The following is a 24,402-nucleotide window of genomic DNA, read 5'->3' as shown; positions in this document are numbered from 1 at the left end:
ACTTTACAGTATCCTTACTATTCTCTATAATGTCATCTCTAACCTACTTATTTATTTAAGACTTTCTATCCCAGTACAAGTATGAAGTAAGATCACAGAAACTGTGCTAGAACCAATACAGAATGGGACCAGAGAAAGTCGGGTGTCACAGAAAACCTCTCCGTTAGAGTTAGTGAAATGAAAGGAATTTCCTGTAACAAGCTCAAAAACCTTGAGACGAAGAGCTATGGAAATCAACACCAGTGAACAGCCACTTGATGCAGGTGAGGATATCCTTCGTCCATTCAGAGTGAAGTAAGAAAGGAAGCAAATGTCAGTGCTTCCAGGTAGCACTGGCTTTCCCCATACCTTATTAATCTGAGCCTTACATTTGTGTAGTCCTGACCTACAGCAGAATGCACTATTCAAGCAGCCTCGGTGCTTTTAAGTCAATGAGATACATTTCCTTTGAGAAACACCTAATGGAAGATTTCATAGGCAACTGCAAAAAAATGTAATTTATATAAACAGAGAACAATAAAATCATCTACACATTCAGACTTTCAAGGAGCTTGTAGTACATCAAAGAAATTGCTTTATTGATTTTTTAATTCTTTAGGGTAAACTGTGATTTGTTCATGACTGGAATATTGCTATGAGTGTTGCTTTGGTAGACAAATTGATCTACTGAAAGTGACTGCTTTTAATCAGTTGCCTTTAGATTGGTCACAAATAGAAGTTATATGACAAATATCCCCAGTAACTGCTTCATCAGATTTCTTGATAGTTTACTTTTCTGTTTTATCTTAGGCCGTTTAGCTCACAGGTTTATCAACTTCACAGGAAGTTCATAACCCACATTAACCACCTTCTCTTATATTTGTCATTATTTTTACTTTGTGTAAATTTTTGTCTTCCTCATTATCTCTCTATATTAATGGCCATTTAAAATATTAAGTTGAAACACATTTTGTCTTGCATTTCAAGCCCTTAAAAGAATGGTAAATCTAATGTAATATAAATCCATATTTAGCATATATACATCCTGTAATATTCTATCAATTTGAGTATTAACACTTTATGATACCATCTGTCTCCTAATCACATTTTTAATGGTAAGAGGTCATGCATTTCATCATCTGGTGAAACCTGGGAGATGGTGGAAGGCAGAATAGTAAATGGAACATGTCTACATTATTAGCTAAGGATAAATATCCTTATGTAACTAGAAGGAAATAGCACTTCAAATGTTGTGACCTTCAAACATCTTTCCAGAAAAATATTAATGCAGATTTAGGCTTGAAATGATGTGTTTATCTACAATCTAGTAGTTTACATATATTTTTAAGATGCCTTTGGATGGATATTTATTTAAAATAACCTTAAATTTATAAATTAGTGAAGATAGCATAAAGTGAAATTTGTTCATAACAAATTAAATTAACATATTAAATAAATATATTGAATTAAAAGAAGTTCAGACAGCATAAATAAACTATATAAAATGGGACAAATAATCATCTTTCAAAGAGCATAAAAGGGAATGAATTTAATAAGCAGCATAAAAAAATCATCTTTATTTGTTCCTAGTTCAAATTACTGAAACTCTAAGATTTTTAATGTGAAGCAATAGGAATGTAGACCAATAATGAATATTAAATAACAAACAACTTGATCTTTCATTTCTGAATTTTTTTCAGTTTTTGGCCAGCAATCACTCAAGATAACAAAACTTTCTCTTTCATAAAATTAAAGGTATACTTTCTCTCCATGTCTTTTCTCAAAACAAGATTTTACTTCTTTTTATTTTTTATTGAGCTTTAAAAGTTCACACAATATTTCCCACTCACACCCAGACCTCCTCCATGCCTTCCTCCCCCTCCCCAGACCCTATGCACTCTGCCATACATGCTGAGTCCTATTCATGCAGGTGTTTGTACACAAATGTCCTTCAGTGTAAATGCATCCATTGGAGTCTAGTCAGCCCATCCAGTGGTCCTACGTAAGTCATACTCTACCTCATCCAGCAGCAACCAGTCTCAAATAGTTCTCAACCTAGTGCTGACCTGTCACCTATTACTCACCTCCCCTTTGGGCCCTTGTTTAATTGAGCTGACATGGGTCCTGGGTTCAATGCCACCACTGCTGCAGGCTCACATGAGAAAGCCTCTATTGGCCTAGAAGCCTCCACCTCATACATTCATGAACCAGTCCTGGCTCTTACAATCTTTCCACCTCCTCTTACACAATGGTCACTGAGCTGTGGGTGGGTGAGGTTCCATATAGAAGTCCTACTTATACTCTACAGTCTCTTATTCTCCAAAACTTGGCCAGTTGTGGCCTTCTGTGTGCATTGCACTCTGATGTACATGGAAGCCTCACTGGTGAGAGTTGAGAGGTACATTAGCCCTCTCTCTGTCCCTTATTCTGCTGTGTTCCATGAGATTCGACTGCAGATGTGTCACCTAGTACTGGGCATCTCCCAAGTGTATGTTCTCTGTGCCTGACCAGATGTGCAACTCTGCAGTAGCCTCCATCTGTTGCAAAAAGCGGCCTCTTTGCTGAGTGCTCTATGGCATGCTTGTCACTCTAAGGGAGGTCTCTTCTACCTCACACCGAGTTCTCTACCAAGCAGCTCCCAAGTATACATATGCATTAATGTTCAGACACTCTATATGCATTTCTCATAGGGTTTCTAGGGCATCGCTTGTCCCTCTAGGTTTCCTAGCCCCTTTGACATTCACTCATCTCTACTCTTTTTTCTCCCATCCGGCCTCCTTCTTCCCTCCCTTCGAGGTCACAGTGCCACCATTATTCCCACCCTCCCCTCAATACCTCCTGACTCCTGCCATCTTTCCCTCCCTCCCCCACATCATCTTCCCTTGAATATTCCTCCCTCCTCTCCTCCCTGCCAGTTACTCCCACTTCTTCCACCTCTCTCAGGTTCTCAGGTAGCATCTGTTCCCTACTATCTCCCTTTCAGGTTGTTTATTTTCCTTTACCTCCATGTACCTTTTGCCTTTACTTGGCTCCTGGTGTTACATCAGAATTTATATACTCATATGTAAGGGGCCAGTGTACAGTCCACAGATAAGGGAAAACATATGTCCCTTGTTTCTCTGCATTCGTGTTATTTCATGTAGTATAATACTCTCTAGCTCCATCCATTTACCTGCAAATTTCGTAATTTCATCTTTTCTTACTGCTGAATAGAACTCCATTCAGTTCTTCTCCAAAAGAGTAGATGTACCATATTTTCATTAACCATTTGTCAGGTGAGGGGCATTTAGGCTGTTTCCATTTCTTAGCTACTCTGAAGAGAGCAGCAACAAACGTGGATGTACAAGTGAAATATATCTGCATCTACAGTATGATGAGTCTTTTGGGTATATGCCAAGGAGTGGTATCACTGGATCATATGACAGGTTCATTTTTAGATTTTTGAGGGTATACCACACTGCTATCCATAGTGGTTGCACAAGTTTGCATTCCTACCAGCAATGAATGGCATTCCTCTTTCTCCACATCCTCTCCAGTATTTGGAGTCTTCCATTCTCTTCATCTTGGCCAGTCTGACTGGGATTGATGAAATCTTAAAGTGGTTTTGATTTGCATTTTTCTAATTACTAAGGATGTTGAACACTTTTTAAGGTGCTTCTTAGACATTCATTTCTCCACTTGAGAACTCTATGTTTAAGTCTATCACCCATTTTTTTATTGGTCATTTATCTTATTTCTTTCTTTTTTGAGTTCTTTGTATATTCTGGATATTAATCCTCTGTCGGGTGGGTATCTGGAGAAGCTTTTCTCCCACTCGGGGTTTCCTCTTCCTTTCCTTAGTTGTTTCTTTTGCTGTGCAGAAACTTTGTAATTTAATGAGGTCCCACTTATGGATTTTTGACCTAAGTGCCTGAGCAGCTGGTTTTGCTGTGCAGAAACTTTGTAATTTAATGAGGTCCCACTTATGGATTTTTGACCTAAGTGCCTGAGCAGCTGGTGTTTAGTTTAGAAAGTCCTTTATTATGCCTATATTTTGGAGGGTGCTGCCTATGTTGTCTTCTAGCAGTTTCCAAGTTTCATGTTTTATATTGAGGTCTTTGATCCATTTGGAGTTGACTTTTGTGCAAGATGAAAGATAGGGGTCAAGTTTCATTTTTCTGCAGGTGGAGATCGTTTTGCCAACACCACTTGTTAAAGATGCTGTCTTTCCTACATTGTGTGTTCTTAGCACCTTTGTCAAATATCAGGTGGCTGAAATTATATGCACTCATGTTTGTTTGGACCTTCTATTGTGTTCCATTGATCTATGTGTCTGTTTTTGTGCCGGCACCATGCTGTTCTTATGGCTATAGCTCTGTATAATTTGAGATCTGGTATGGTGATACCCCCAACATTGTTCCTTTTTGTCCAAGATTGTTTTGGCTATCCAAGCTCTTTTGTGATTCCATATGAATTTTAGGATTATTTTGTCAAGCTCTGTGAAGAATGTCATGGATATTTTGATTGGGATTGCACTGAATCTATAAATTGCTTTTGGTAAGATGGTCATTTGGCAAGATGGTTTGTTGTATATAGTTTTATTTTGAAGTATGTTCCCTCCAGACCAATTCCTTCTAGGAAGTTTAAGATGAATGCATGTTGGATTTTGTCAAATGCCTTTTTGCATCTATTGAGATGCCCATGTGGCTTTTGTCTTTAAGTCCATTCATATGTTTTATTACATTTATTGACTTACATATGCATCTCTAGAATAAAGCAGACTTGATTGTGATGGATGATCTTTTCGATGTGTATTTGTATGCAGCTTGCAAGTATTTTGTTGAGTATCTTTACATCTATGTTCACTAAAGATATGGGTCTAGCGTTTTCTTTTGTTGTTGTGGCTTCATAGAAGGAGTTTGGGAGTTCTTCCTCTGTTTTTACCTTTTTGAATAATTTAAGCAGTATTGGTTGATTTTATTTGAATGCCTGGTAGAATTCTGCTGTGAATCCATCTGGAATTGGGCTTATTTAAGTTGGAAGGTTTTGTATTACTGTTTCAATTTCCTTATTTGTTATGGGTCTGTTTATGCTGTTGATCTCCTCTTGGTCTAACTTTGGTGGTAGCCATAATTTTAGGAATTCATCCATTTCTTTTAGGTTTTCAAATTTAAAAGAATATAGATTTTTAAAGTATTCTTTACAATGTTTTGGATTCTTTTGGTGTCTCTTGTGATGTTTCCTGTTTCATCTCTGATTTTGTTAACTTAGATTTGCTCTTTCTTTCTTTTGTTTAACTGGGTAAGGGTCTGTCTATCTTTTTTAATCTTTCAAAAAACCAGCTCTTAGATTCGTTAATTTTTTATATTATTTTCTCTGTTTCTATTTCATTAATTTCAGCTCAGAGTTTTGTTATTTCTTCTCATCTACTAAGTTTGGGGGTTTGTTTGTTCTGGTCTTTCCAGAGTTTTGAGTTGTATTGTCAAATCTTTTACATGTGTTTTTTCTGATTTTTTTTTTTTTTATGTAGGCACTAAGAGCTATAAACTTACCTCTTAGGACTGCACATAGGATGTCCCAGAGGTTTTGTTGTGTGGGGTTCTCATTTTCATTTTGTTACAGGAATACTTTTATTTCTTTCTTAATTTCTTCTTTAATCCATTCTTGAGTCAGGAGTGTGTTGTTTAATCTCCATGAGTTTGTTTTTATTAGCACTTCTTTTGCTGTTGATTTTAAGCTTTGCTGCACTGTGTTCTGATAGAAGGCATGGAATTGTTTCACTTTTCTTGCATTTGTTGAGATTTTTTTATGCCCCAGAATGTGGTCGATTTTAGAATAACTTTCATGAGCTGCTGAGTAGAAAGTGTATTCTTTGGTGGTTGGGTGGAATATTCTGTATATATCTGTTAGATCCATTTCATATAGTATGCCATTTAATTCAGATGTCTCTCTGTTTATTCTTTGTCAAGTTTACCTGTCTATTGAAGAAAATTAGGTATTAAAGTCACCCACTATCACTGAGTTGGTGCCAATCTCTGTTTTATAGTTTTGGACTACTGATTTTATGGATTTGGGTGCCCCAGAGTTTGGTGCATAAATGTTCATGTTTATAATATCTTCTTGGTCAATTGTTCCTTTGATTATAATGAAGTAACCCTCCTTATCTCTTCTGATGAGTTTTAATATGAAGTCTATTTTGTCAGATATTAAAATTGGAGCACCTTCTTGCTTCTTAGGAACATTTGCTTGGAATTTTTTTTCCATCCTTTCACTCTAAGATAGTGTCTATCATTGAAAGTGAGATGAGTTTCCTAAAAACAACAAAAAGATGGGTTTTCTTTCTTGATCCATTGTACCAGCCTGTGTGTTTTGACAGGTAACTTGAGGCCATTGATATTTAATGTTGTTATTGAAAGGTGAAGATTGTGTACTGTCATTTTAATTTCCTTGTGTTTGTGGCCCTATTTTGTGTTTCTGTTGATATACCTTTATTTTCTTTCTATAGCCTTTTGGGCATACTCATTTCTTTCTTCATTCTTTTGTATTGTTTCAAGTATTCTCTGTAATGCTGGTTTGGAAGACATGAATTCTTTCAGCCTAATAGTGTCATGGAAAATTTTCTGTTCCCCTTTGACTTTGATAGTTTTGCTGGATAAAATATTCAGGGTTGGCATCCATGGTTGTTTAGAACTGGGAATACTTTTTTTCCAGGCTCTTCTGGCTTTCATAGTTTACATTCAAAATCAGCTGTTATTCTGATGGGTTTTCCTTTATATGTAACTTGTATTTTCTCTATCAGCTTTCAGTGCCCTCTCTTTGTTCTGTACATTTAATGTTTTTAGTATGATATGTCATGGGGACTTTCTGTTCTGATCATGTTTTAATGGTGGTCTCTGTGCTTCTTGGATCTCTGTAGGTATATCTTTCCTTAATTTAGGGAAGTTTCTTCTATAATCCTATTGAAGATCTGTTCGATGCCATTGGTTTGATTTTCTTCTCCTTCCTGTATGCATATAATATGTAGATTTGGTTGTTTCATGCTGGCCCACATTTCCTGAGTATTCTATTCCTTTGGTTTTTTTAATTTTGCATAGTCTTTGCTTAAGGAGTCCAGATCTTCAACTTTATCCTCCAGTCTTGATATTCTGTTTTCCATTTCACTCATTCTGCTTGTGAGACTTTCTCCTGTTGTTTTGAGTCTTTCAGTCCTGTGTTCATTTCCATTTGGGTTTTCTTCACTATTTCCATCTCTTTAGCGAATTCACTTTTCAAATTACAAATCGTTTTTGATGTTTCATTAAGCTGCATATTTGTATTTTCTTGAGCTTCTGTCAAAAGTTTATGCCTTTCCTCTTTGAATTTTTGAGTTGTGTTTTCTTGTAATTCTTTGATCATGTTTATGTTTGTTCTTTTAAATTCTGTGTCCTATGGTTCTATAGGATGATTCTCCATGTTCTGCCCTTCTGTAGGACTTGTGGGCATATTTTATTGGGGACATATTTTTCCCATTTTTCATATTTGTCTACATTTTCATGTTGCTGTCTGGGCATATGGATGTTCTTTGTGGGTTATGTTTTCATCAGGAACTTGTACTCTGCTTTTGTTTAATTTAATTTTGGTCAGAGTCCTGGCTGAGCAGGTCTGTCTGCCTGATCCCAAGACTGGGAATTTGGCAGTGAGGGGGGCCACCTGGGTGAGATCTATGGTAGGGTGAGTAGGTAATCTGGTTTGGGAAGGTAGTCCTGGGATTTGGGTTTAAGAAATAGGAGCCAGCCTGTGAGAGAGGCCAGCAGGGGCAGTAATGAGAGGAATGGGGTAGCTAGTCCTATGTGGAGAATGAGTTGGAGCCAAGACTGGGCTGGCCTGTGAAAGAGGCAAGCAGGACACAGAGTATAGGTGGATGAGAGAAATGGGGGGAGGAGGCAGTGAGCTTGATCTGACTTACCAGAATCCTGGCTGAGCAGGTCTGTCAAAATTTTACTTCTTATATTTCAGACTTCCTTCTACATCTTATGTTCCTTATTTACTAATTATTCCTTTATTGACTATATATATATATATATATATATATTAGAATTTCTTATGCTTACCTTGCTCCTAATGACCTTCATGTTCCACAGAAACTGTCTAAAGCCTTTATTTTAGACTAGGGTATCAAACATACTTTTTCCTTAAGCCCTCTATTTTTACATTTCTGTTTTTCTTTCCTTTGCCCCCTCCACTCCATTTAATATGGTTCTAGTTCAAGAAATATAGGCTACACTCTACTTATACTAGTGTGCTATCAGGCGTAGATATAAATCATTGGTTCTCAGTCATATTCTGTGTATTTTCACTTAGGAAACAGAAAGAGTTCATGCATATTCTAATTAATTTGATAAACTTACCAACAAAATGATAGTGAGGGCGATCTACGTGAGGAATATACTCCCAATGACATCCTATGATCTGGGTTATTACATTCACTCACCATTTCTTATCAATGGATGTAGGAGCTTCTAGAACCATGTACTCGCCTCACAAGTCAAATTGTTTCCTATCATTAGAACAAAGGCCTAGTACAGTTTCTGGTGTTGACAGTGACTAGACTTCTGTGGTAGGGTTTATACTATACAGGTAGAAAAATGACTGGACAGGGACTACTACTATAAAAGTGGTGATAATTATGACACATCTCACAACTATATTCTCCATCCCCAAGCCTTAGCTAGCCTAACAAGCCACCAATATTATTCCAGTGAATGATCATCAACTTCATCCAGATCTGCCTGGCAGATCTCTGTAAGATCAAGGCTAGCCTGGTCTACATAGCAAGTTCCAGGCCAGCTGGAGCTACAGGGAGACCCTATCTCAAAAATAAAAATAACAACAAAAATCTACTCAGTGTTCTGTGCAAATCCTTGAGTAAAAGAGCAAAAAAGAGAAGAAAATTTACATAGTCTGCCCAAAAAGATACCAGTTAGATAAGGGGGAAACATGATTTCAAAATAAAAAATAAGCAGCAGTACAAGACAATGTATTAAGTCCCCTGGCTATTTTTAATTCATTGAAATCTTAGCAGAATAAGCCACAGGGTTTCCTCACTGTAGTCTAATCACGTTGTCACAGAAAAAGTAGTTTCCCCAGTCACCTAGCTTGAAACTAGCACCAAAACACCCTGACACTGACAATAAGTACTTCAAATGGTTAAAGAAAATAACTTGGTCAATACAACACCAAGACAGGAAGAGAGGACACTAACTCTCTCTCAATACATCACCAATTTATGTTATAACATCCCAAACTGATAGCACTGGCTGGGTCTTTGATCATTCTGTCAGTCTTCTGCATGGTCCAGATGTCAGCATCATTTGCTGATCTGCTGCATCAGGATGGAGCAACAGTAAACCATAAAGCCTGTTCTTAGTGTGCCTATCCACCTTACTGGTCAGAACATCCAAGCATCCTGGAGAAAAGTTTCTGGCTCTGAAAAGTCATTCTCCATTTATAAGTTGAGGAAATTCTCACCAGCAGTATTTACGAAGGAAAACTGAAAAGGATGGAACAGCTTTCCTATTCAGCTTCAAATGAGCAATCCTGATTGTGGAGACTATTATACTCTTGATACAAGTGAATAACTCAGAAACAATGTTACCGGATAGGCAGTGAAGCATGTAAGATTTTTTTCATGTTTTATATGCGGTTTTACATTTTTCCTTTGATAACTTCTTACAACACATCTATCTTGATCATATTCTCCCCTTCCCCATACTCCTCTCAGATCCACCCCAACCTCCCTGCTCACCTAATTTCATTATTTTCCCCCCTTGAGTCCAACTGGTGCTGCCCAAGTGCTCTGGGATGTGTAACCATCCCTGGAGTATGGTTGACTTCCCAGGGGTCATACCCTTAAAGAAAACTGACTCTTCTCCCAGTAACTATCAAATGCCAATAGCTCCTTAGCTAGAGGTGGGGATGCACGCTGACCTTTCCTCCCTGCTCTCCAATGCTAGGGTGGATTTTGCTGGCCTGAGCACATCTTGTGCATACTGTCACAATTGCTGTGAGTTCATATATGCAACTGCCCTGCTATCTGGAAAAGACTGTTTCCTTGTAGTCCACCACCTCTGGCTCTTACAACCTTTCTCTCCCTTCACAGGGGAAGATCCCTGAGCCCTGGGCGGAGGGGTATGGTATTGATGTCCCATTTAGGGCTGAACACTATGTAGTCTCATATTCTGCACGTTAGCCAGTTGTGAGTCACTGTTCATTGCCTTTTACTGCAAGAAGCTTCTCTGATGAGGGTTGAGAGATGCACTAAGTTAACCTTACCTTTAATAAGAGTGATATTTATCTACTCAGAGGGACCTTTGGAAAGTAAACATCTTCATTAATTAAGAAATGCTCACATGGCAAAGTCCACCAATTACCAGCCTGAGTAGCAGTGGCAGGCAGGTGACAGACAGATAAATGAAAAGAGGAGAGAAACTACTCAGAAGAATATGAGGAAATTAAAGCTATCCAGAATACTTTTTTAAGGGGAATTTGTCAGGTAAACATGGTGGGAATGTAAAAAAGACAATGTAAGCCTAGCGACTGGGTATTAGACCTCAGACATACTTGCTATTCAAACTGCCTAAAGTCTTCCCATGTGGGGTGGAGATCAGTGGAGACAGAAGGAGGAGGAAGTCTAATTAGTAACAAGTAGTAAAGTATCTTATTGGAAAACAATTTTTATTCCTTTAATTTACCCGAGTACTTGGGTTACAGCTGGTAGTCAATGCAGCCTTGTTGTTGGAAATGAGAAAGTATGGCAAAAACGGACACAGAATACAATCTACGAGATAGTAAAGAAGTCATAGGAGATTCAGGAACATGGAAACCTTACTAATATTTAGAATTTTGTATTAGGATCATGGTTGTTTAAAAAAGAAATTGGAGAAAGGTTGGAAACAGGAGTATTACTCAGATTTAGAAAAATAAAAATGTTAAGATGGACAAAATTAAGCCTTACATTGTGTGTGGAGGGAGTACAGAGAAATAATTGTGACTTTCACTTGGGAGTTTCTTATTTTAATTGTAAAGGAAATTATACTCTCATGAAGTTCAAGCAGTTTAGCAAAGCCTTAGCTGCATCTCTAGAAATGATAACCAGTACCAAGAAACTTTGGTCAAGTTTAGCCTTTGTCCCAAAATAGTTAAAAAATAATAATAAATAAAGACAGAAAAAGCAACAATGATTCATTTCTATAACTCTATAGCCAGTTTACCTTGAGTTTATACTTGGATCATTAATTATGTAGGGCCCTATTTTAGTAAAGTACAGCTATAAACTTATGTTTGCTCATCATATTTCCCAATTTTCTGGGAATGAGAAACCTGTTTTCTCTTTCCTTTCTTTTTCTTTCTTTCTTCCTTTCTTTCTTCCTTCCTTCTTTTCTTTCTTTCTTTCTTTTTTTTTGGTAACTCTTTCAACACCAAACAAATTGCAATACCTTTTACTCTCCAGGCCAGATGTAGACACCTGATAACATTGGCTATCAACACACCCTAGTCTGGAGAAGGAAAAGCACATGCAGTAAAGCCAGTCTAGGAAAAACAGGAATCTTTCTCAGAACTAACCTGGAAATGCTGTTTGATCAACTGCTCACATAAATGTTGAAGAAATGAATATACAAGCTCATAGATACATTAAGCTTGTTTCTCTATGGGAACTTAGCCCTGATACCAGCTTCATCACCTCATTGGAGGAAGCTCATTAGCAGAGATAACTGTTATGAAGACATGAAGAAAAAGAAAATCCTTCTGGAATTTCTGCTTCTAGAGAATGATAAATATCTATTTTGCTAAAATTAATCTTAGTTTCTACCACTTGTCCAAGAAAGATTGTTACACATAGAAAAAAAAATAGGTTTTAACAGACCCTCAGATATTCTAGCAGACACAAGAAATTGTTTTAAATTTAAATAAAATGTTTATCATTATAGATGCAAATAAAATTCAAAATTGCTTTTGCAATAAGCAGAAAATTTTACTCACAGTGCAATTTGAATTCATACTTGCTCTCACAATAAGCTTAATAATATTCCTTTAAGAAAAAATAGGAAATACCAAGTTCATCTGCACTATGCATCCTGCATACTACAAAAGCTTCTAAAAAGAATCAGATGTTGATCATCTCATTCTATGACTAAAGACTTTCATGTAGTAGAACATTTACAATTTATCCGTAATCTCCTTTCACATTTCCTTTTTTTTTTTTTTTTTTTTGGTATTTTTGAGACACGGCCTCCCTGTAGCCCCAGCTGTCCTGGAACTCACTATATAGACCAGGCTGGCCTTGAACTCACAGAGATCCGCCTGCCTCTGCCTCTGCCTCCCGAGTGCTGGGATTAAAGGCGTGCACCACCAGGCCCAACTTTAAAGCTATTTTAAATATGCCATCAATTGATAAATTTCATCTTGTGGACATTATGGTTCAAAATCACAAGCTCAGAGTCCTAAAAGTCCACAAAAGAAACTTTACTTCATGCTGAGCTAAAGAGCCTCTTAAACAATAATTCTGATCAAAGTAATTCCCTTTTCATCCTCTGGGAATCAAACCACAGCTGTAAACTCTACCCCAGAATGCAATGCAGAAGATGAATAGAAAGGAAACACCTCTCCTGGTGTAATTCAACATCCATCAAGAATATGTGGAGTACTCAGGTACAAAGTATTGCTTGGGTGCTATCACTAAAGCCATGAACAAGATACAAAGGAGCCTGACATCATGAGCCTGATGTTCTGATAAGACACAGACAATAAAGTCAGTAAGTTAAATAATGCCAGATGGAGGCAACAAATTTGAATACAGTTTGAAAGGTGCTGCATTAGAGAATGATCAGGCTAAAGAAAGCCATTCTGGGAGACCTGAATTAAAGGCACCAGGTGTGTGAAAACCTGGGTGACAAGCACTCAAAGCAGAGAAATGAATGTCCTCTGGGGAGGCAGTGTGCTTGAGAGGCCCAGGAAGCTAGTGGCTACCACTATGGTTGGAACTGAGAGACAAGGGGAGTATGACAAGTGATGAGGTCAGAGAGCTTCAGGGTGCTGGTAAGATTGAAAAGCCATTGAGTTTTAGGTAAGGAATGTCACAAGCCAATTCTGATACAGAAATGATACTGTGGCTCTGGCATTGGGCCTGTAGGCCTCATGGTTAGAGTCAGAAACAGTAACAAGTACGGAAGACAAATTGGTATTTCAAGTTCTTGCTGCGTAGTAGACTGGTCAGAGTCCTGGCTAAGCAGGTTTGTCTGCCTGATCCAGAGGCTGGGAAGTTGGCCATGAGGGGACCACCTGGGGGAGAATTTAGGGATCTACGGTAGGGTGTTTAGTTAATCTGGTTTGGGAAGCTAGTCCTGGGACCTGAAGTAAAGGAATTGGAGCCCGCCTGTGAGAGAGGCTGGCAGGTGACATGGTTGAGGTGGATGAGAGAAATGGGGTAGAGAGGCCGTGAGCTGGATCTGATTTATCAGAGCTCTGGCCAAGCCATCCCCCCTCCAATCCCACAAGACAGTTTGAAGCAAGTGTTTCATAGGTGATTTTTAAAGAAAACCTTTCATTTTTATTTGTTTTCCAGCTGGTAAGAATGCTCCCCTCCCATCTAAAAGAACATGATACTGTAAGGAAGAAAGAAAAATAGACGTGTCAGATGCCAGACATGGGTAGTGAATACATGGCAGTGCTGAAAAAATTGTCGCTTTGGAGGAATACAACTTGCATCTTTGTAGGTGGGGAAAAAGGTGTGGTTATGATTATCAGTGTACTATGGAGGAGTAGAACGCTAAACTCTTCATACATGGTCAGTAAAATTTGGAAATTTCCATCAGATGAACACTTTATGAAATGATTTATAAGTGTAATGGTTTTAATATTTAAATTTAATCATCTATCCATTTAATACAAAGTATAAATGGATTTCAATATAATTTAATAGAAATAGGCAGAAAAATCTATAATCATTTGTGCATCTTATAGCCATCCTTATACTATGATATCATATTCCTGTGGAAAAATGGTGTATTGTTTCTTCTATGATTACAAATACAAGTTTATTGACTCACCCAGAAAAAAAATCCATCAATGGATTATAAAACTCAGGCCCATAGAAGTGCCCTGGGAAAGCAATAATTTTTTAAAGGAGTTGTACAGATTACTTCTTCGGGGGGATCCAAAATAATCACAAAGCTATAAAACTCATGAACTCTAAGGAAGACAACATAAACAAATATATTCTCTGCTCCCTAAGACCTTCGTAGATTTTATTAAATACTTTCAGACTTCTTGAAATTTCACCTGCCTTTTCTAATGCAATCTTGTGCTCTGGAACTGACTTCTTTGGATCTGCTGCGGTTTAGTTCTGCATATCTTGAACACACACAGCCACAGTAACTGTATTAGTTACTTTTCTCCTTACTGTGCTAAAATACCTGACAAAAGCAACTTAAGAAAAGCAGAGTTTATTTCTGCCTCAGAGCTCTAGGAAATATACACTCCATGATGACAGAAAGGCATGGCAAGAAGAGAGAGGAGCGTGGGTGGGGTGGCTAGTCACATTACTTCCCAGTCAGGAGGCAGAGAGATAGGAATGTTGGCGCTTGGCTGACTTTATTTTAAAGGCTTAGGGAACTGGCACACAGGATGATGCTACCTACATTCAGAGCTGGTCTTTCTTGCTCACTGAAACATTTCTAGAACACCCTCAATAGGGACACCCAGAGGTGTGCGTCTGTGGTGATTCAAAATGTAGTCAAGTTGACAATAATGAGGAACAATCACAGTAACCAAAGTTCTATGTCCACAAGTAGAGGTAGCTGCTTACCACAGCACCAAATCTCTGCTTGCCTTTCTTGTAAATCATACCATTTTTTTCTGAAAATTCCTGAAGAACAAGCTCAATCCATGAAACTCTTCTAGAAAAGTAAACATTAACACAAGTATTACCTTCTCTTAGCAAGTAGTTTTAGGTAATGCTCAAGTATTACTTTGACCTTCTTACTACAGCTGAGCTTCCCTCTCGACCACATCAAGATGCACGAAGTCAAAATTGAATGAAATACACATTAAGTTCCACTTTGAGGTGTACTGCCTGCCCCTTTCTCAAAACTGAATGGAAAAATCAGTGGGGGGCAGCAAACTATGTTCCAGTTTGATCAGTGTTGCATAGCTATTTTCTCCAATTTAAACATCCCCTCCTGGAGGAGAGGCTCATAAGATTCAGGAAACTAAAGAAACAAGAGGCTTGAGAAGCTCAGGAAGTTCCTTAGTCATAAAAACATTCCCCAAGGTTACAAAAAATTATTAAATAATTTCTAAGGGGAGAAAAGTCTCCAACCTGCCTACAAAAATATGCAGGGAGCACCAGAGAGGCAGGTCATCACTCATGCTATGGCTGGCTTTATGGTGTTACAGCCTCCTTCGAGCCACCTATATACCTGTAAGCAACCCCTCAGTTATGCACTATGAAGAACCTCAATAAACTCATTGGTTCACCAAGCTAAAATTGAAAACACTCTTCCAGTTTTAACACTCTCCTTGCCTCTCTTGACTCAATCTGTCCTTGAAGCTCTAGACCAGTAATCTAAGTAAAACGAAGAAAAAGACTTAAGAGATGATAGCTTAGGCTGAGATCTCATATAGGCTTTAGGGGAAGCAATACCACATATCATCTGCTGATAATTTATTGTAAGGTAGATGTTAGAAGACTTTATATACATTATATATCCTAATTCATGTGTTATTCACAACAGTTGTGTGGGTGAAGCACCAGTGGGAGTTGGGCGATGGGTTCAGACAACTATAGACCATGCTACTTCTTGTCCCATGCAAGCTCAAATCAAACTAATTCCCAGCATAGACATGGGGAAGTGGGTAAGAAACCCCAAGCCTTCCTGAGGAACTATTGGTAACTGGTGGCTGCTGGAAGGGGGAGAGTCAGTGTCTTTCAAGGATGTGATTCTTGGTAGATTAACCAGGCCTGAATGGATGGACCCACACTGAAGGGCATTTGGAGACATAAATTAGACTCTATAAAGGAGAGGTGCAGATACAAGAGGGGATCTAAATATCATAAAAACCATAAAAACTCAATAAAAATTTAGAAGTTATCAAATCTTTCATAAAATCTAGTCAATTCATGGGGTTGGAGACTAGACAGAAATTTAAGGAGAACCCAAGGTAGATGCTAACACCTCACCTAGTCTTGCTGGAGAGAGCTAAGACTCTGCATGAAGCTGAAGCCCCAGTCCAGTGGGGAAGGTAGACTTCTGCCACATGAAGCATATCTGCTAGACTATGAGAAAAAATACAAAAGAATAATGCATGCTTCCTGCCTGCATGTCACCCTCTCAACTTCTTCACATAAAACAATGTTAGAACTGAACCCAGTACCCATATATCCTATACAATCCAATAGACATTTGACGAGCGTACTCTGATTTACACAGTGACTAAAATGCCAAAATCAGAGTCTGTATTCAAAAAGAATGATGAAGGAGGCATGGGATCACTGTAAAGCATATCAAGGCTAAAGGGGAAACAGCTTGTCAATTACCAATTAAAATTCCAATACATGCTGTCAGCCACTGGGAACCCAAGAGGAAAATGTGACTCATATTTCCTATAAAACCAAGGAAGGTTTGCCAAGCACAGTAATGTGTGTACTAAATCTGTGATATTCTTACAAAAGGGTTAGTTTCCATTTGAAAATATAAATTTTCATTCCTAAATGAAGCTATCTGTTGGCATTTCCTTGGTATATCACAGATATGCAGACCTGGGAATGGAGTCTACTCATGGACACAACTAAGCTTCACATGTTGCAGATCAGTCTTACTTGGAGGATGGCATTTGGAAAATCTATTTAGTGAAAGGCCAGTTGTCAGGGCAATGAGTACACGTATCTTCACATCAGTTCCCTCATGCTGGTTAATGCTAAATCCTCATCAATGACAAGATTAGCATTATAAATAGAGAGATTTCTCAATTTCTATTCATTGCAATGCCTTATATTTACACACTTCAACATCATAAAGATTTGGAACATGTTATGGGTTGTGGTTATTATATTTTTAAATAAGGTCAAGATCCAACCTTTTATAACACTCTTCTCTTATGCCTTACTTCAGATAGATTTTTAAGAAATAAACTCTGATGATTCATTTTCAAAATAGAAGTATTGAGTCAGCTTAGGTCCAATTACAGATAAACAGGAAACAGTGGACCCCTACTAGCAGTCTAACTATCCCCCATACATACCCAAACTAGAAATTTACAGTAGAAAATAAAACAAAGGGATACGTTTGCCTAATAACCTGCAGACATGGCAAGGTCACGTGCCTAATAAATTTTTAAATAAACAGGATATAAAAGGTAGCTAGCATGAGCCCACACACAATCTTGCATAGAGAAAGACAAATGATATGTAAGATTGAACTCCACCCCACCCTGCTTACTGAATCAATGAGGAAAGAGAGAAGAGATCTTCATTAGGATGATTGAAAAGAAACTCTTCTCTGCACTCGTTCAGCATATCTGCCTTCTAGGCTGGCCACTCAGCTTTGCAAGGCTGTAAAATCAACTGCCTCAGTTTTGCTTCTGCATCTCCAGGGTTCTTATTATAAAGTGGGGTGTCTTCATTTCTCACACATTCATTATTTCAATAGATCTTTAGTGAGCACCCATCCAGTCCCAAGTATTATTCCAGGACTGAAAGATTCACAAGTTAATGATGTAAACAGCATTTTGGTTTCAGGAAGCCTACACTTTAGTAGTGAAAGAATAACAACAAATATGTAAAAAAATAAATAAGTTAATTTTAGATAATGATCAGTGTTATGAAGAAATGAAATAAAAGAGAATGGGAGATTAGATAATGAATAAGCATCTCTAGAAGCTGCTGCTTTAGTTAGGATGAATCAAGAAGCTCGCTCTGAAAGACAGACTTTATTTGATCCAAGTTTGGACTGATGAAAATGTACCATGCCGCAAATAATCCAGTAAAACAAATGCTAAGGAATAGGCATGGCAAGTGCAAAACTTGGAGTTGGGAATTGAGTGGTTGAAGACAAAGAGGAAAGCCACCAGGGCCCCTGAAAAATGAAAAAGAATGAGGGGGTCAGACATGAGGCCCCATTAGAAAGCTGGAGAGTGGCTGGAGAGTTGGCTCAGCAGTTCAGAGCACTGCCTGCTCTTGCAGAGGATGCAGGTTCCATTTCCAGCACCCACATGGTGGCTAACAACCATCCTAACTCCAGTTCCAGGGACTCAGACACCCACTTCCGACCTCCTTGGGCATTGCACGACACAGGTGCACTTACACACATGCAGGCAATACACTCATACACATAACATAAAAATAATAAAATAAGAAAAGAAAGCTGGAGATGGAACATTTTAGGGTACTGGAAAGTGAGATGTATGATGTTTTCTTTCAACTGCCATGGAAAACGATTGGAAGAGCATGAGCAAGATAATAATGTGATTAGATTTAAACTTTGAAAAACCTGTCCTGGCTGTGAAGAAAGCTGACCATCCTTAGAAAAGAACAAAAGACAGAAAATCAGTTATGAGGCAAATGCAGTGATACAAACAAGAAAGTTTAGTGAATTACTTACGACTTGTAAGAGATGGTGAGATGTAATAGCCTCTGTGATGAGTAGCTGAGTAGAATAACCTCTGTGATGAGTAGCGCGCTAGCGACATCATACCGGTTTTTAATTCGGGTTGAGAGATGATAAAGATTAGGCCCAGGAACAAATAGAAAAAGATTTAGAAGACAGAAAAAAAATTACTGCTTGGTTATTTGAATGAGAAACATGTGCCATAGGTTCATGTGTTTGAACACTTGATACCCTCTGATCCCCCTCTTGGTGGTGGTGTTTGGGAAAGTTATGAAACATTTAGGAGGTGAAGCCTTCCTGGAGGAAGCACATCACTAGGTTTTTTTGAGATTCTGTAGCCTGGCCATATTTCCCATTCTCTGTCTCTCTGCTTCCTGTCAGGGAATGAAATGTCATGAGCCAGCTTCCTCCTCTTTTATTTTCTTGGTTGTTCTGAGATAGGTCTCCCTTTAACCCCATCTGAACTAGAACTCACTATGTAGACCAGGCTGGCCTCCAGCTCACAGAGATCCCCCTGATCCCTCTGCGCCTCTGCCTACCAGAGTGCTGGGACTGAAGGCATGTGCCACCACACCCGGCAGCTTCCTACTCTTGACATTATGCTTTACCTGACTGCTGCCCTGCCTTCCCCAACCACAACAGGCTCTACCTCTTTAGATCTGTGACCCAAAATAAACCTTTTCTTTTTTAAGTTGCTTTTGGTCGTGATATTTTACCCCGGGAACAGAAAAGTAACTAATACAGCATGCTAAATTTGTGATATCTATAATATATCTGCATGAAGATGCACAGTAGACTTCTAGAATATCACTCTAGTACTTAGAGAGAAGATAATGAAAATGATGAGGTGTGTATTGGGGAGTTATTACCATGTAAATCAATGGAATTAAATGTTAGCATAAATGAAAACATACAGAAATGAAAGGTGGCCACAGAAGACCACTGTGGCTCTCAACATTTAAGGATCTGGGAAGAAGAGAAGCAAGAGGATGGAAAAAGATTATCATGTGAATAGAAAATTGACTCTTCAGGGGCTGGAGAGATGGCTCAGTGGTTAAGAACACTGGTTGTGCTTGCAGAAGACCCGGGTTCAAATCCCAGCACCCACATGGCAGCTAACAGCTGTCCATAACTCCAGTTCCAGGGAATCAGATGGCCTCTTCTGTCCTCCGCAGGCATCGCATGACAGGATGCACTTACCTACATGCAGGCAATACACTCATACACATAAAATAAAATAATAAATTATATATATAACATTGACTCTTTGATGTAACAAATTACAGGGCCTGGTGCTCTCAGTAAGAACATTTCAGATACTTGGTAGTAATGAATGCTCTATTAATAGAATATGTTAGCTGGCTATTTCTTTATAGTAAGCCTTTAAAAACTCACTACTTTAACAATTATAATTTTCACAAATCTATGGGTCAACTAGGTGGCTTTATTAATGGAGGAGATTCAGCTGATTTCAGCTAAGCTAGAGAACATTATTGCAATCAACCAGTGGGTAACTAAGGGGTCAGCTGCTCTAGATTGGCTTCAGCTACAAAAATGCCAACAGTCTTCCAAAGGGAAGCCCTGGATTGTGTTCATAATGGTGACAGGATTCCAAGAATGATAACAGAAGAACACAAGCTCCTAAAATTCTGGCTGACAATTAGCACATTATTAATTCTCTCACATCACAACAGCAAAGCAAGTCTAAGTCCTTCCAAGAATCAGAGTGAGTGGGAACTGGAAACAGGGTTACTAACTGGAGTTCAGGGTGCAGTAAGTTGAGATAGGTGGGTAAGAAGGCTAAGAGGAACATATAAGAGAGTGTGTAGAGACGGGATTGTTTTTAAATAATTTTGCTCTAAAAGCAACGGATGTGTGAGTTATAAAATCTAGAGGCACTACCCAATTGAGAATTCTATTTTATTTTTCTATTACATTTTTTAGTTTTAAAGATGAGATACGAAAGATTACAGCTACAGACTGATTGGAATGATTCAAAGAGCATTCAGGAGAGAAAAGGCTGTGGGAGGAAAGCTAATGAGGATGTGGCTACAAGGAGGCGGCTCAGTCTTATGATGATAACTCTTCAGTACCAGGGATGAGAAAGAAGAGTTTGTACAACCTGATGTTCTTCCTGCTTAAAGGGGTCTGAATTTCACAGTTTTTAGGGATTAAGAAATTTCTACTAACTCTACTAGCTCTACTAGCTCAGGGGATTGGCCCTTCTTAATGTACCTGCTCACAAATGAAAATTACATAGAAAACTGTTCATACCAAGGGATTTCACTTCAGCAATGAAATAAAGCTGTTGAGAGGCGAAGATAAAATTTAATTCAGAAAAGGTATTACTTGAAATCAGTGTCTTGATTCCAGAAATCAGAGTATTCTACAATGACTTGAAAATCTGTGGATAAGTGTCTATTTAGTAAGCTGTGTCCTTGGAGAATTAGCTCTCCAATATAAAACACTAATTTGAATCCATTGTACAAACCTGTATCATTACTAAACTCCTAGAATGTTACATTTTGAATATGAAATATTGCAGCATCCTTTATTTCATTAGTTACTCAAGGAAATGAAAGAGCCATTTAGTTAAGATTGCTTAAATTCACAAATCTTGGCACGTATGAAAAATTCATCAACTTGCTGTAGAGTACTGTTGAACTAATTGCTTGTTTCTTGGGTCAAATGTCTTTGAGTGCCTAATACTACTTAGGCTAATTAGTGTAGATAGAGAAGAGGAAACTTCACAAAATTAAATTTTAAAACTTTGAGCTTATTATGCAGTTTTTAAAATTTTAAGTAACAAATAAAGATTTAGAAGGAGAGATATATATCTGACAAAAATGGTGACATCTGAAGTGACTGTTTCAAAATGAGAAATGATCTTTCCTTTAAAGCAGGAAGTAGTTGCACCAAGAATCCAGGTTAAATAAATATCTGAAAAGTATTATACATTTTAATGTCAGTTGTTCGGTCTTTATTTTTATGTGAAAGGAAGCTAATATAAAATGACTTACAGGTCAAGAATGGAAACTCCCATAATTTTAAAAGCTTTCCTGTAAAATTCTCACTATCTATAATTTTGTCATAGATAAATTGCCTCAGGCTGCCCAGGAGGATCCTACTTCCTGAGCAAATAAACATAAGTTGGGCTTCTCTTAAAAGTTTGTGATTTCTGTTAGCCATTAAAGAAAATGTTTCAAACTCAAAACCGTACCCAAATTTCTCATTCAGCTCTAGGAAGGACTGGTTGTACCAAAATCATCCCATGAAGAAATAGGAGAAAGGTAGTTGGAGATCCAGCAAGACGGAGTCGCCACAAAAATAGGAATTGGGAACCAGGACACACAGCATGAGAACTGAATCAACTGAGAGGCAGAGGCAGTTAAGAATAATTTAGTTCACTTTGGAGAACCTGTCATGACTTGAATCACTGCAAACACTCAAGGAGCCTTACCCATGGAAATATTGAGGAGCATCTAATATGAAACTCACCTCAGAGCATCTGAATGACAAAATGACATCAGTTTGCTGGCATTATTTGAGTTAGCAGCTATCATAGCTACATGTACATCTGTAGACTGTAGACAAAAACTGATCAAATATCATAAAAGCAAAACCACTAACCTCCACGTTCAGCTCTTGTTATCAACAAAATCAGACTAAACACATTTGACAACCTTAATTCAGCTTTCCTCATCAATGAAACCCAGTATTTGTGTTTCAATTCTTCCTTAAAGCTTTTTCAGTAAACCCTGGTTACTTTAAGGCAGGTAATTAATTAAAGCCATTTAGGAAATTGTAAAGAAAAAAAGAGGCTTGGGGGTGAAGAGGTTGAGGGGTTGGGTGGTATTAGGAATACTAATAATTAAGCTATATGGAATAAGCCATTTGTTCTTACTGTTCAAATGTGGCACATTTCTATAAAGTATGACTGAAAAAATAGTAGAGCCAATATTTCCTGCCATCCAATTTATGAAAAAAATCTTTTTGAGTCGTAAAAAGACCCAGCGCTTTGCCTGGAAGACAGGACTGAAATAGCAGAGCTTATTAGATAATCTGAAATTTAGCCCTCTCTGGATAGCTTTAAAAGATGTAGCTCAGACATATTTTCCTGCTGCCCTGGGTGGCAAGGTAAGTTAAATTTCTTCTATATTGTGGCATCTACAGCAATGGCATAATGTGACATGTCCAAATTCTGTTTTGTAGTTATTATAAGGCCAAATTCACAGCAATTAGGTAGACAGCTACCCTGTTACTGATGGGAAAGAAAGCAACTCACAAAGGCAGAGATCAAATTCTTCTAATGGGCTTTCAACTTGCCCAGGAGGAGGAGGAGATCTATTCTAGTCGTAAAGGCATAAACACAACCTTCCAGAGACAGTCTTTTTATGTTGCTCTCAAATGTCTAATAGGTGTTCCATATCAGCCATGAACTTGTGAACCCAGAAGAGATTTAGAGATATTTGTATGCTCAGTGCTGTACAGGCCACACTTACCCTGCATACCCATGAAGGCAAAGCCCTTGTACTATCATCGCCATTAAATTCACTTGTATGTGGTTTTAGGTCCTGCAAACAAAGATTTTTTTCTTAAATTGCAACTAAAAAATAACTACAAAATGGATTACATTGACTCTATAAGATCAATAGCTATCTGCCTTAATACAAAAACATTCATGAGCTAAGCATGCTGTTTGGTTGAGTTATTTAGGTATATTTGTATGGTGTGGTCTTTATTTAAGAAACTTACACAATAAACTTATTCCTCAATGTTATATGTCCTTCATAGTGCTAATGTTTTTTGTAAAAAAATCATTCCAATCCTTAAAGTGCTCATTAGAATTCTCCATTGAACTCACAGTTTCTCAGTCAAGTATTTAAATTCTCATATTTAAATAAAAACAAGTTTCTACTATCTAGCATACATGGTTGAAAATATCTGTAAAATCAGAATTTTAAAATAATATGCAATGAGGTAAAGAACTTGCAAACTGGTTAGTAAAGTAAAATATATCATAAATCTTCTTATAAGATAAATCTTTGGGTAAGCTAAAGAAAATCCTTTAATGAATCTCTTTTCTTAAATTAGATTTTGTTTATGAGACAGTCTTAAACTGGTCATATTGGTATGTCTTTTGCTAAAGAGGAAATAATTCTAGTTTCATGAGTTGGGTCTTTGCTCAGTCCTTTTAACACTGGGAAGATTTAGTTTTAAATAATCATTTCTATGATGACTGACCAGACTAATGCACTTATCCCTCCCTTTGGTTACCTCAAGTACCCAGGAACCAGGAGCATTTATTTACTTATAAACAGAAGAACCTATTCTATCCAATATATGTAAGAAAATGATGCATGGGAGGTTATAAGATCATTCATAGAAGAGTAGAGACATGTAGTTTTCTGATTTCACAGTCAAGAAAAGTTGTGGAACTACACTGATAGTTAACTTATACTAAGAAGGTCTCACAGCTACTACAGCCCAGAGTCTACCCTGCCCTCTTTGAACACAGGACTCCAATTAAATAATTTCTTCCTTTCCTGATTTCTTAATGTTCATGGTCTAGCTGTAACTTCAAAAGAACTAATTCTCTATGCTGTGATTGCTTTGTGTCACTGCCTTCTGAACTGAGTCCCAAGTGATCATTCTCCAACCTGCATCCTTATTTTTTTTAAAAAAAATAGTACTGAGGGCCATCTGAGTACAAATGCTTGACTGGATAGGACCTAACATATATACATTAAAAAAAGAAAAGTAGGAAAACATTTTGATCTTCCAAGTTAAAATGATAAAAGGT

Source organism: Nannospalax galili, unplaced genomic scaffold (genome assembly GCF_000622305.1).
Source record: "Nannospalax galili isolate Female #2095 unplaced genomic scaffold, S.galili_v1.0 scaffold767, whole genome shotgun sequence".
Lineage (NCBI taxonomy): Eukaryota > Metazoa > Chordata > Mammalia > Rodentia > Spalacidae > Nannospalax > Nannospalax galili.
This window is presented reverse-complemented; position numbering follows the sequence as displayed.